This window comes from Bufo gargarizans, chromosome 1 (assembly GCF_014858855.1).
Source record: "Bufo gargarizans isolate SCDJY-AF-19 chromosome 1, ASM1485885v1, whole genome shotgun sequence".
Lineage (NCBI taxonomy): Eukaryota > Metazoa > Chordata > Amphibia > Anura > Bufonidae > Bufo > Bufo gargarizans.
Window position 1 is genome coordinate 737,391,062 of NC_058080.1, and position 13,644 is coordinate 737,404,705.

Genomic DNA, 13,644 nt, shown 5'->3' on the forward strand with positions numbered 1-13,644 from the left:
ACCGAGACATCCCCCAACAGCTCCTGGGGGGGAATTACTTTAGCAGGAAGCCACCGGAGATCCGTCAGGTGAATGGAACCCATCAATATGTCTGACTTACAAGGAAAATTCAGGGACTTAACGTCATGTGTAAAGAGTCTAACCTGTGGTGCTCCTCCATTACATGTCACTGCACACACGTGTATACACTGCACATGACCGCTCTTACCCTGTGATATAAGAGGCTGGTGCTCCTCCATTACATGTCACTGCACACACGTGTATACACTGCACATGACGGCTCTTACCTTGTGATATAAGAGGCTGGTGCTCCTCCATTACATGTCACTGCACACACGTGTATACACTGCACATGACCGCTCTTACCCTGTGATATAAGAGGCTGGTGCTCCTCCATTACATGTCACTGCACACACGTGTATACACTGCACATGACGGCTCTTACCTTGTGATATATAAGGCTGGTGCTCCTCCATTACATGTCACTGCACACACGTGTATACACTGCACATGACGGCTCTTACCTTGTGATATAAGAGGCTGGTGCTCCTCCATTACATGTCACTGCACACACGTGTATACACTGCACATGACGGCTCTTACCTTGTGATATAAGAGGCTGGTGCTCCTCCATTACATGTCACTGCACACACGTGTATACACTGCACATGACGGCTCTTACCTTGTGATATAAGAGGCTGGTGTCCTCCATTACATGTCACTGCACACACGTGTATACACTGCACATGACGGCTCTTACCTTGTGATATAAGAGGCTGGTGCTCCTCCATTACATGTCACTGCACACACGTGTATACACTGCACATGACGGCTCTTACCTTGTGATATAAGAGGCTGGTGCTCCTCCATTACATGTCACTGCACACACGTGTATACACTGCACATGACGGCTCTTACCTTGTGATATAAGAGGCTGGTGCTCCTCCATTACATGTCACTGCACACACGTGTATACACTGCACATGACGGCTCTTACCTTGTGATATAAGAGGCTGGTGCTCCTCCATTACATGTCACTGCACACACGTGTATACACTGCACATGACGGCTCCTTACCTTGTGATATAAGAGGCTGGTGCTCCTCCATTACATGTCACTGCACACACGTGTATACACTGCACATGACGGCTCTTACCCTGTGATATAAGAGGCTGGTGCTCCTCCATTACATGTCACTGCACACACGTGTATACACTGCACATGACGGCTCTTACCTGTGATATAAGAGGCTGGTGCTCCTCCATTACATGTCACTGCACACACGTGTACACACTGCACATGACGGCTCTTACCTTGTGATATAAGAGGCTGGTGCTCCTCCATTACATGTCACTGCACACACGTGTATACACTGCACATGACGGCTCTTACCTTGTGATATAAGAGGCTGGTAGCTCCTCCATTACATGTCACTGCACACACGTGTATACACTGCACATGACGGCTCTTACCTTGTGATATAAGAGGCTGGTGCTCCTCCATTACATGTCACTGCACACACGTGTATACACTGCACATGACAGGCTCTTACCTTGTGATATAAGAGGCTGGTGCTCCTCCATTACATGTCACTGCACACACGTGTATACACTGCACATGACGGCTCTTACCCTGTGATATAAGAGGCTGGTGCTCCTCCATTACATGTCACTGCACACACGTGTATACACTGCACATGACGGCTCTTACCCTGTGATATAAGAGGCTGGTGCTCCTCCATTACATGTCACTGCACACACGTGTATACACTGCACATGACGGCTCTTACCTTGTGATATGAGAGGCTGGTGCTCCTCCATTACATGTCACTGCACACACGTGTACACACTGCACATGACGGCTCTTACCCTGTGATATAAGAGGCCGGTGCTCCTCCATTACATGTCACTGCACACACGTGTATACACTGCACATGACGGGTCTTACCTTGTGATATAAGAGGCTGGTGCTCCTCCATCATGGCCTCCTTGTACAGATCCTTGTGTCCTTCTATATACTCCCACTCCTCCATGGAGAAATAGACAGTGACATCCTGACACCTTATAGGAACCTGACAACACAATGACACCGTCATCACCCAGACCCCTCCAGTGCTGTTACTGGAGAATTTCCCAGCAGTGTCACCTCTCCAGTCAGCAGCTCCATCATCTTGTGGGTGAGTTCTAGGATCTTCTGCTCATGTATCAGGGGGTGAGGGGGAGGCTCTGTGATGGGGTGAGGGGTCCTGCTCCGCCCTCCTGACTCCTGGAGATGGATGATGGGAGTCACACAGTCCCCCGATGTCTTCTTCACTATTGTGTACTCCTGTGGATGGAGAGAGACACTTAGGGAATAAACCCTTCAGGGGCCATGTGCTCTCCTCCGGCCCTCTCCTCCTGGTACAACGTGCCTACTTACCTTCTCATGGCTCCTACAACATGACTATTGGTCACTGGTCACATGATACATCACTCACCATACTGGGGGCTGATCTTCAGGTTCTCCATCACTTGGAAGGTCTGGAGGCCGTTCTCCAGGACCCTGGACTCTTCCTATCACTTCCTATGATGGATTCTCCTTTCCGATGTCTGACTTGTTACAGAATACAATAAAGAGGAGAGAAATCTAGAAAAGTTTACCTCTCCGCTCAGCAGGGAGATGATCTCCAAGGTGAGGTCTAATATTCTTCTGCTGATCTCCTTCCTGTCCATCTTTGGTGGTCATTCAGGAGAAGACTAGAGAACTGGAGGAGCTGGAGCTCAGCAATAGAGTTGATGAAGGACCTGTGATGATGTCACCATCATGTGATTAGTGACTCACTGCCCCGCCCCCTGCACTGATCACATGACGGTGACGTCACCCCAGGTCCTTCAGCTCTGGCAGTGCAGCAGATACTGGGCAGGTCCTGGTCGGTAGTCAGGGCTCTTGTTCTCTCTGGTATCAGCCATTCCTCCAGCCTGCAGGTAAGATGAGCTGTGAGGAGACAGTGTGGTGGAGAGCTCAGACATGTCACCTCTGGAGAGTCTCCTCCATTACACACAAGGAATCCCTCTCCGCTCCTCAGCTTAGTATGATGGGGGGAGGAGTAGTGGGGATAGTGGGGGTTATCATCATTTGCTGGCCCCTGACTGTCATGCTGATGGGGCCCCTGCATCCAGGAGGAGAATGAATGAAGCGGGGCCCGGCCTGAGCTCAGCTCTCTCCAGTCTCTTCTCTAGGAGTTCTGGACACAGCTGAGCACAGCCCAGAGGTGGGACCTGCATCTATCAGACATTTATCTCCTGTGGAGCCACCAGAGATCTCCATGTTGGGGCCCCTGGAATCCATGTGGTGGGGGCTCTGAGAAGCGGGGCCCCTCCAGGCTCAGGAAGTGCAGTTCTGGAGGTGACATCTAGTCTTGTCCCCTGGATGATTTTCTCTCCTCTTCTCATAAAGGCGCCCGCAGTACTAGAAGCCTCCAGCTCCTCCAGTTCTCTCCTCTTCTCCTGAATGACCCACCAAGGATGGACAGGAAGGAGATCAGCAGAAGAATATTAGACCTCACCTTGGAGATCATCTCCCTGCTGAGCGGAGAGGTAAACTTTTCTAGATTTCTCTCCTCTTTATTGTATTCTGTAACAAGTCAGACATCAGGAAGGAGAATCCATCATAGGAAGTGATAGGAAGAGTCCAGGGTCCTGGAGAACGGCCTCCAGACCTTCCAAGTGATGGAGAACCTGAAGATCAGCCCCCAGTATGGTGAGTGATGTATCATGTGACCAGTGACCAATAGTCATGTTGTAGGAGCCATGAGAAGGTAAGTAGGCACGTTGTACCCAGGAGGAGAGGGCCGGAGGAGAGCACATGGCCCCTGAAGGGTTTATTCCCTAAGTGTCTCTCCATCCACAGGAGTACACAATAGTGAAGAAGACATCGGGGGACTGTGTGACTCCCATCATCCATCTCCAGGAGTCAGGAGGGCGGAGCAGGACCCCTCACCCCATCACAGTGCCTCCCCCTCACCCCCTGATACATGAGCAGAAGATCCTAGAACTCACCCACAAGATGATGGAGCTGCTGACTTGAGAGGTGACACTGCTGGGAATGCTGGGAAATTCTCCAGTAACAGCACTGGAGCGGTCTGGGTGATGACGGTGTCATTGTGTTGTCAGGTTCCTTTAAGGTGTCAGGACGTCACTGTCTATTTCTCCATGGAGGAGTGGGAGTATATAGAAGGACACAAGGATCTGTACAAGGAGGCCATGATGGAGGAGCACCAGCCTCTTATATCACAGGGTAAGAGCCGTCATGTGCAGTGTATACATGTGTGTGCAGTGACATGTGATGGAGGACCACCAGCCTCTTATATCACAAGGTAAGAGCCGTCATGTGCAGTGTGTACACGTGTGTGCAGTGACATGTAATGGAGGAGCACCAGCCTCTTATATCACAAGGTAAGAGCCGTCATGTGCAGTGTATACACGTGTGTGCAGTGACATGTAATGGAGGAGCACCAGCCTCTTATATCACAGGGTAAGAGCCGCCATGTGCAGTGTATACACGTGTGTGCAGTGACATGTAATGGAGGAGCACCAGCCTCTTATATCACAGGGTAAGAGCCGTCATGTGCAGTGTATACACGTGTGTGCAGTGACATGTAATAGAGGAGCACCAGCCTCTTATATCACTGGGTAAGAGCCGTCATGTGCAGTGTATACACGTGTGTGCAGTGACATGTAATGAAGGAGCACCAGCCTCTTATATCACAAGGTAAGAGCCGTCATGTGCAGTGTATACACGTGTGTGCAGTGACATGTAATGGAGGAGCACCAGCCTCTTATATCACAAGGTAAGAGCCGTCATGTGCAGTGTATACACGTGTGTGCAGTGACATGTAATGGAGGAGCACCAGCCTCTTATATCACAGGGTAAGAGCCGTCATGTGCAGTGTATACACGTGTGTGCAGTGACATGTAATGGAGGAGCACCAGCCTCTTATATCACAAGGTAAGACCCGTCATGTGCAGTGTATACATGTGTGTGCAGTGACATGTAATGGAGGAACACCAGCCTCTTATATCACAAGGTAAGAGCCGTCATGTGCAGTGTATACACGTGTGTGCAGTGACATGTAATGGAGGAACACCAGCCTCTTATATCACAAGGTAAGAGCCGTCATGTGCAGTGTATACACGTGTGTGCAGTGACATGTAATGGAGGAGCACCAGCCTCTTATATCACAGGGTAAGAGCCGTCATGTGCAGTGTATACACGTGTGTGCAGTGACATGTAACGGAGGAGATCCACAGTTTCTTCTCACATTACATTAGAGGCTCTGTGTTCTTTATATGTCGGTCATATCCGTAGACCTCCAGTCACATGATGAGAGCGTGTCCTTCTGGCCTCCGTCGGGCCGCTATAGTAGACTACACTGCTCTATCAGAGACGTCCTGTAAAATCCGTGTTCCGCAGCGTATACATTGTAGACCATACATGGAGCTGATGGGCAATGTCCGCCCCTGTGTGACTGTATAGAGCCTGACGTCGGAGCTTCTGTCAGAAGGAGATATCGGAAACCCCTCCGCACATAGGGTTCCTGGCTGGAGGCTCAGACGTGGTTGAACAGGTCCTTACTTTTATAAGGAGGGTCCATCAGAGTCCACTTTCCATTCTTTCGTCTCCCGCCCTCATGTCTGGGATCCTCTAGTCACGTCCACCAGCAGAGATTCAAGTATTCAGAAAGTATATATTACTAACACAATATTGTGCTACAATTGTACAGCCACATAAGTTTTTACTCACTTCACCGGGAGGGGGGGTGGCACAAGATGAATCTCAAGACACTTGACGCCATAAACGCCCCCCCCCCCCCCTCCTGGCCAAGATCGCCTGTAGAATGTTAGATATCCTTGCAGTCCCGTGAATAGATGACCCGGTGGACTCCAACTCATATGTAAGGTATCCTTTAATAAATAGTTCATCTCAACGCATTTCGGGGTTGTTGAAGACCCCTTCCTCAGGAGCAATAATACAGAATATACAACAAACAAGGGTTTATATATACATATACAGTACAGACCAAAAGTTTGGACACACCTTCTCATTCAAAGAGTTTTCTTTATTTTCATGACTATGAAAATTGTAGATTCACACTGAAGGCATCAAAACTATGAATTAACACATGTGGAATTATATACATAACAAAAAAGTGTGAAACAACTGAAAATATGTCATATTCTAGGTTCTTCAAAGTAGCCACCTTTTGCTTTGATTACTGCTTTGCACACTCTTGGCATTCTCTTGATGAGCTTCAAGAGGTAGTCACCTGAAATGGTCTTCCAACAGTCTTGAAGGAGTTCCCAGAGATGCTTAGCACTTGTCGGCCCTTTTGCCTTCACTCTGCGGTCCAGCTCACCCCAAACCATCTCGATTGGGTTCAGGTCCGGTGACTGTGGAGGCCAGGTCATCTGGCGCAGCACCCCATCACTCTCCTTCATGGTCAAATAGCCCTTACACAGCCTGGAGGTGTGTTTGGGGTCATTGTCCTGTTGAAAAATAAATGATGGTCCAACTAAACGCAAACCGGATGGAATAGCATGCCGCTGCAAGATGCTGTGGTAGCCATGCTGGTTCAGTATGCCTTCAATTTTGAATAAATCCCCAACAGTGTCACCAGCAAAGCACCCCCACACCATCACACCTCCTCCTCCATGCTTCACGGTGGGAACCAGGCATGTAGAGTCCATCCGTTCACCTTTTCTGCGTCGCACAAAGACACGGTGGTTGGAACCAAAGATCTCAAATTTGGACTCATCAGACCAAAGCACAGATTTCCACTGGTCTAATGTCCATTCCTTGTGTTCTTTAGCCCAAACAAGTCTCTTCTGCTTGTTGCCTGTCCTTAGCAGTGGTTTCCTAGCAGATATTCTACCATGAAGGCCTGATTCACACAGTCTCCTCTTAACAGTTGTTCTAGAGATGTGTCTGCTGCTAGAACTCTGTGTGGCATTGACCTGGTCTCTAATCTGAGCTGCTGTTACCTGCGATTTCTGAGGCTGGTGACTCGGATGAACTTATCCTCCGCAGCAGAGGTGACTCTTGGTCTTCCTTTCCTGGGGCAGGTCCGCATGTGAGCCAGTTTCTTTGTAGCGCTTGATGGTTTTTGTGACTGCACTTGGGGACACTTTCAAAGTTTTCCCAATTTTTCGGACTGACTGACCTTCATTTCTTAAAGTAATGATGGCCACTCGTTTTTCTTTACTTAGCTGCTTTTTTCTTGCCATAATACAAATTCTAACAGTCTATTCAGTAGGACTATCAGCTGTGTATCCACCTGACTTCTCCACAACGCAACTGATGGTCCCAACCCCATTTATAAGGCAAGAAATCCCACTTATTAAACCTGACAGGGCACACCTGTGAAGTGAAAACCATTTCAGATGACTACCTCTTGAAGCTCATCAAGAGAATGCCAAGAGTGTGCAAAGCAGTAATCAAAGCAAAAGGTGGCTACTCTGAAGAACCTAGAATATGACATATTTTCAGTTGTTTCACACTTTTTTGTTATGTATATAATTCCACATGTGTTAATTCATAGTTTTGATGCCTTCAGTGTGAATCTACAATTTTCATAGTCATGAAAATATAGAAAACTCTTTGAATGAGAAGGTGTGTCCAAACTTTGGTCTGTACTGTATATGCTGTACATTTTATGCTTTATAGATTTCCATTGCCCCTGCTATGTTGTCACTTCACTGTCTGGGCACATGCGAGTTTCTCCATTTGGAATTAGGACGCACATTGTTATGTAGGGATGGATTTGGATTTCTCATAGGATCTTTATTGTATACAGTATTTAACTTTGTGGTGTCTAATAAAGGTTCTTAAACATTTTATATACTTGATGTGTCGTCTGCTTTTATAGTCCTTCCTGTATTTTTCTGACAACTCCATATGGAGTCACTGCTCTGAGAGTCCCATGGTTATTTCCATAAACGGGGATCCCACAAGATACAATGGCCTCAGGATACAATATTTTCTATGGTCTGTTCTGGGTCATCGTAAATTGAGACTAGACTCAACAAACCATGCCTCAGGCTCAGATCCAACCAGTCAATATGGACATTTTATTGGTAAAAATGGTTGTCTAGTGTTCTGTACTGCCCCCTGTCTGTGCACTGCTCCTTTAGACACCAGGTGAGAAGCGGCTTCATTTTATTTTCCGGTACATGTACATACAATACAAGACCCTGAAAAAGCTGCTGCCCTCACTATAGAAAGTAATTTACAGCTTCCAACATCTATTCTACGTAGGAATTCACTCTATATATCTTGGTTATATGCCTATTCTTCTTAAAATGTCCCTTTTTCTTATTTCGGGATGACATTTTGGGGCTTTGGAAATAATTACTGGTTTCCAATAGAGTTATGGACTCAAGGTACAATGGTTTTAACACACAATGGTCATCCCAGAACCAATGAATATTGTTACTTGAGGTGACCACTGTACTAGAGTTATCCCTGGGGGTATCCTCAAACACTGTTAGGGTACAGCCACACACAGTTTTTTTGGACAACATTTTGAGGCAGACCCGCCTGCAGGATTTTTTGCCAAAGTCAGAAGTGGATTCGAAAGAAATAAGAAAGGACATAGAAAAAATCCTCTCATTCATCACAGTGAAGCCTGTGGCTCAGCTTGTAAGGTTTCTGCTACTCATACAGAAGGTCCTGACCTTAAGACCTGGCAGTGACAAATTTGAAAAAAGGGGAATACAAATTTTAAATACGCCTGTGTGTTCTCAAGCACTATTATAATGCAAAAGGCCATAGCTATATGGGGAAATCTCTTTTACATTAAACCCTTCCTGAACCTAAAACATGTACAGACTTTATACATGGCGCCCGCTCAGAAGCTGAGCCAGCTGGATGGCAGCTGCTTTACATAGCAGACACCCAGAGGCATTGTTTTCCATCTGAAATAACGCAGACCACGGACATTTAACCCCTCACATACTGTGGTCAATTGCAAACACATCATCTGAGACATCTTTCTCCTGGAGCCATGCGCTTCCAGGGCCCAAATGTATCCCCCATGCCGAGATTGAGGGAGCCATACAGTTGCTGTGCCAGTGCTGGGCCTTTGGAAAACTCTAAGGCCTGCCTGTGGAAGGGCTTTACAGGAACACAGTAAATCTCCTATATGCTGCAATGATAGTTTAAAACATATTAAAAACAAAAGTAAACAATAAAAAAACAAAGATCATTGTCATTGTTGTGCATAAAATGCCCTTACTATTAAATATTAACTATTTGAGTGAAGATGAAATATTAATATGTCCACATAAGTTTTAAAACAATTACATGGAGCGTCGTTACTTTTCCCCATGTCACATTTCCACATTTGCATGTTAGTGAGATCCAGGATAATATCAACCAAACAATAAAACGTATTAGCTTTAAGATACATTAATAAATTGATATTCATATGTCTTCTCTTCCAAGTGACGTTTCTTATGTAAAAGAAGATTTGTTTTACTTGAGAAGCATTTCTCACATTCTGAACAGGAATATGGCTTCTCTCCTCTGTGACTTCTTTCATGTGTAATACGATGTGACAGTTGTGTAAAACACTTCCCACATTCTGAACATGAATATGGCTTCTCTCCTGTGTGAAATCTCTGATGTGTAACAAGAGATGATTTCCGTGTAAAACATTTCCCACATTCTGAACATGAATATGGCTTCTCTCCTGTGTGAAATCTCTGATGTGTTACAAGAGATGATTTCCGTGTAAAACATTTCCCACATTCTGAACATGAATATGGCTTCTCTCCTGTGTGACTTCTCTCATGTCTAACAAGATGTGATTTTTGTGTAAAACAATTCCCACATTGTGAACATAAATATGGCTTCTTTCCTGTGCGACTTCTCTCATTTAAAACAAGGTTTGATTTCATTATAAATCCCTTCCGGCATTCTAAACATGAATACAGCTTCTCTCCTGTGTGAATTCTCTCATGTATAACAAGATGTGATTTATATGTTAAGCACTTCCCACATTCTGAACAGGAGTTTAGGCTTCTCCTCTGTGCAAATTCTTCTGTGTGTAGGAAGTCTTGATTGTTTTTTTAACTGTTTACCACACTGAAATCTTTCATCCCCTTTCTGAGCTGTACATGTGGTAATCTGTGATTGGTCAGGAGAAGGTTCCTCATATTAGGGGGAGTATATGACTGATCTGTACTGTGTAGTCCTCGATGTACATTAAGGGTAATGTGGTTTTCTCCAGAACAGTGCTGCATGATATCTTCATCTTCTACTTTATAATTCAGTGATAACATGAAGTTTCCCTCAGAATTCCTAATTGGATTTTCTGTTAAGATAAAAAATAAAATGTGTGATTTTTTTTTTTCCAAACTGCAGAGCAGACAATCCTATATTAGACTAAACGTGGATCCAGGAGGAAGGAGAAGTATAATAGTATATTGACTCTAAATTCACTCCTGGCTTTGGCTAAAAAAAATGTATGCTTGATTCAAGCCTTATAAAGCATTCAATAATTTCCTGACAAAGATTAGAATTCTGATTAACGCCTCAAACTCAAAAAAAATTTTAAAATCCTGAATACACCTGCCAAACAGCATTGTAATTTGTCAACACATTTTGCCTTTGAACACCAAACGGACATCATTTTAACACAAGTTCACTTAAAATGATCCATTATCACATTCCTCAGACTGGGTAAATTCTTGTTTTTGCATTTCCATTTTTTCCTTTTTAAACTTTCAAAAGCCCCAACTATTTAGTGAGAGATCCTCCTTCTTCCAGCAGCAGGGTCACTGTGGAATTACAGCTTCTAATTCTATCTGCTGCTTTATTTTACTATAGCTTGTCCTGACCATGTGTGAGATAGCAGCAGCAGGGGAGGAGGTGCACTGAAAGGAGCTTGTCACCTGAGCTACAGGTGGGCCGAGAAGAAGTATAGTTCATGAATACTACACTTATAAGCACTCTCACTCTCTAGCTGGAGTCATAAAATGCTCCATTCAGACACAGAATTTCAAAGTAAGTACAAAGGCCTCATCAGGTCTACACCATACATTTACTACATGCAGTTTGTATTGCGAAAGCTAATGAGATCCTGCTTTAAGGGGTTGTGCAGCCAGTACATATTAATGACCTACCCTCAGGATAGGCCATCAACAGCTGATTGTGGGAGTTCAACTTCCGGCACCCCCATGATCAGCTGAAGAGGTGGCGGTGCTTCCTCTTCAAGATAACACTGCACGTCGTCTCGCTTGCAGTGGCGGCAGAGTGTATTTACAAGTGCTCAGACCCCACCGATCAGATATTATGGATGTGAAACTTTATTAATATAAATACAAGAAATTTATATAGAGCGTCAATTTGACATTTTGTTTTTAGTATTTGTTGATTTTTTTGTTTCATAACAATTGGTCAATATATCTACGTAACTACAATATATAAGAGGGTTTTAGGTGTGACTACTAGGGCCCAGTATTGACCTGCTATCAGGACTGGTTCTATGATAGATTATTAGGATTGGTTATATACATTAATGTTAGATCAAAAGTAAACATTTGTGATTTTTAAATTATACGACATTTATACGTTTGATTACTAGAGAGCCAGAAATTTACCAACTATTTAATTTATTTTAAGATACAGTCACTTGGCATTAATGACAGGTGTCTGGACAGATGGACAGGCTGGATTGCTGGATTGACAGGTGTCTGGATGGACAGACAGGCTAGAGTGACAGAATGTTCCAGATCAGCAACTGTAGAACCACTTTCGCAACCAACTGGTTTGTCTTTGGGCTAAATCCTAATGGCATTATTCCAGCGATCCACTGGTATTCACACTTTAACCTCTGTACAGGGATCTGGACTTCGCTGCAGGGGAGTAACCAGACAGCTACCTACTGAAATAGTCCTGGTTTGGTTGGCAGCTGACCGGGAACACTAGTGCAAACACTGGAAGCTCTAAAACCATAGGTATATGTGGAAAGGCACTTAGACAGATGAACTGGGTAAACAGGGAATTGAATCTGAAACTGGGAGGTGCAGGAATGCACAGGTGGAGCAGGTAAACCCTGGAGAGCACTTAGGAACACAGGTGGACGATAACACAGAGATAACGCACTGAAATCACAGAGACACTAGACCTCTTACACCTTTACGAGTCACTAAAAAACTGAAAGTTCAGGCACCCTCTGGGTGGAGAGGGCACCTGAAATTGCTGTGGAAGGATTAGCAGATGCTAGCTTAGGCCTTTGGTGAGCTCGCACGCTCCATAAAGGGACAGAGACTGACTCCCGCACGCCAGATGCCATGGTTAGTAGTGTGCCATCCGTACCCACAGGGGATAGCAGGGCAGTAGCGACCGTGAGAAGAAGTTCTAACAGAGGTCTTTGGATGGACAGATGGATGGGCTGGAGTGACATGTGTCTAGATAGACGTTCAGGCTGGAGTGACAGGTGTCTGGACAGACGGACGGGTTGGAGTGACAGGTGTCTAGAAAGATGGACAGGCTGGAGTGACAGGTGTCTGGACAGACGGACAGGGTGGAGTGACAGGTGTCTGGAAAGACAGACAGGGTAGAGTCACAAGTGTCTGAAAAGACAGACAGGGTGGAGTGACAGGTGTCTGGACAGACGGACAGGGTGGAGTCACAAGTGTCTGAAAAGACAGACAGGGTGGAGTGACAGGTGTCTGGACAGACGGACAGGGTGGAGTGACAGGTGTCTGGAAAGACAGTCACGGTGGAGTCACAAGTGTCTGAAAAGACAGACAGGGTGGAGTGACAGGTGTCTGGATGTACAGACTGAATGAGCTACATGGGCGCCTGAAGATGAGGCAGAGGTGGTTGCCAACCTGATGATAGGCCTACAAGGTTGTACAGTTGAGGAAGGCTGACATGCCGAAACGCGTTCTTTGAACCGTTTAATAAGGCACATTCTGAAGAGCAAATACGTCTGCTAGGATCATTTTCTTATGCATCTTATGGGGATTGCTCCTTTCCCATGCGGACATCGTTATTGAGGTAGTGAGCTGTCTGATTTTGGAATTTTACAAGGTTGCACAGGACTGGTCTGTGTCCCTGACTGGAGCAAATAAAGCACATGACTTTATTATAGGGCACAGGAGAGTGGTGATTGGGCACTGAGAGGGTTAATTACATTATGTGTCTCTATCTCAATAGTAGCTTGTCTCTGATTGTTTCCCTGACAGAGGTGACACAATCAGAGGCGTAAAATACATTTACATCTGCCCTAAACTGCGGCCCTGAACTGTGATTGGTCCATCTGCACTATTGGACCTATCACAGCGATCGCTGACCGGGGAACGCTGATTGATTTCCGGCGGGCATCACTATTTGTCTAGCTATCACAGCTTATTGCTCATTGAACTGTCATGGCATCTTTCGGTGCGGTGAGAATTTAACCGCATCCCCTACATGTATGTCAGGAGGCAGCAACAGACGACATTCCCTGATGTACAAGAATGTTAGAATGCAGGAAGGGGTTGCTGTGGTTTTAGAAAGGGTTAAGACTGAGAAAAATCTTAAATTACCGTAAATTGTTTTTCCAGGAATCCAACATGATAGCACCACAGGAGGTTGTCCTTAAGATCTCTGTAGGGT